The 1,686-nt window shown below is 45.6% G+C and overlaps 1 pseudogene; it reads left to right on the top strand.

Moving 5' to 3' along the window:
• Positions 1-200: 200 nt before the first annotated feature.
• The window catches only part of LOC129673397 (survival motor neuron protein-like), a 17,973-nt pseudogene continuing 16,487 nt past the window's right edge, over positions 201-1,686 (top strand).

The raw sequence follows: 1,686 nt of genomic DNA, 5'->3' as shown, positions 1-1,686 counted from the left end.
CCACTCTGCACCCCCATCCTTAGTGATTCTCTTCCATGGAGGTTGTTTTTGGCCTCTCTCAGGACTGTGTGGGTGATGGTTGATGCAGGGCAAAGGCTTGAGTGACATTCAGCTTATGATATCCATCACTTAGGTGGTCTGTGTAGGAAGGTGACATGCCTGCAGTGTTAATAAGACTCAAGTCTTCACTTTGGACCAGCATGGGCAGAGGAGAGGAATATGATGTTTCAGAGGAGGAGGAGAGCAAAGCAACAAAGAAAATGGAAATCTTTAGGGAGTTGGTACTGAGGAAATGTATGGGAAAACAGCACTGATTCTAGCTTTCAAAGACCAAAAATGTCCACAGGGCAAAGGAAGGGGCAGGAAAGGACAGAGCTTACCTATAAAGGAACCCTTTCCTTGCTTTTTGTAGAACCTGGGATATCAGCTAAAAGGATAAGAAAGCAGTCCACTTTCATACACAGTTTCTCCAACGATCTGGCCTCACTCCTGACACCCACAGCTTTGTTAAGAGGTGGGAAGTTTGGGTGGGATTTTAATTTTTTTAAAATTTAACTTAATTTAAAACAAACAAACAAACAAACTAACTAACTAACAAACAAACAAACCCTCACTACATAACTCTGTTTGGCCTGGAACTGGTTAGAATCCACTTGCCTCTGCCTCCAGACTGCCGGGATCAACCGTGTGCCCCACAGTGCCTGCTTTTTTGTTGTTCCTATTCTCATTTCCCTTTCCAATTCCTTCCATATTGGCCCCAACACATTGCCCTTCCAACCCCACTTCATGTCTTCTTTTTGAGAATAATTTTGCCAATACTTCTTAGTAAGGGGTGGAGTCTGGGAATACCTTCCCCATCTGTGCCGGAATTGTGGTTGGTTTGATCTTGTGCATTTCACAGCACTCCTTCCCATCTTCTTTCTGCCCCTCCACCTGAAGTTGTGAGCCATCAGCTATGTGTGTGTGTGTTTGTGTGTTTGTGTTGTTTACGACTGAGCACTCACAGAGCATTCCAGGTCTGTGGGTATGCATATTTAGAGGGCAAATTGACAACATGACCACTTAGAAAATAATGGTAGCTTCTAGTGTAGAAGCTACTAATAGGACCTCTAAAGGGAGGAGGGGAGGAATGAGCCAGGAACCATGTAATGAAAATGTTCATCAATTAACAGCCACATGGTGAAGGCCACCTTTTGTGCTAAGTTTTGTATCTACATCTCTTCATTGAGAGTCCCATGAACTTTGGGAGCTGGATTCTACTATCTCCTGGACGGATAGACTGCTGAGGCTCTTTGAGGTCTGTGATTGCTTTAGGGTTTCTACTGCTGTGAGAAAACACCATAACCAAATGCATTTTGGGAGGGGGGGGGTTATTTCACCTTACACTCACAGTCCATCATCCAGGGAAGACAGCACAGGAACTCTAGGCAGGACCTGAAACAGGCCATGCAGGAGTACTGACAGTTTAGTGATTTGCTCCCCATGGCTTGGTCAGCTTACAGTACCCAGGACCACCAGCCCAGAGATGGCTCTGCTCTCGTGAACTGGACCTTCCCACGCCAATCACCAATCAAGAAAATGTACTACCAGCTGGCCCACAGGCTAGTATGATGGTGGGATATTCTCTTTCCTTCCTTCCTTCCTTCCTTCCTTCCTTCCTTCCTTCCTTCCTTCCTTCCTTCCTTC

This window comes from Psammomys obesus, unplaced genomic scaffold, assembly GCF_907164565.1.
Source record: "Psammomys obesus unplaced genomic scaffold, mPsaObe1.curated_primary_1811, whole genome shotgun sequence".
NCBI classification, from domain to species: Eukaryota; Metazoa; Chordata; class Mammalia; order Rodentia; family Muridae; genus Psammomys; species Psammomys obesus.
Note: the sequence above shows the minus strand (reverse complement) of the source record. Positions and strands in the feature narration are given on the sequence as shown.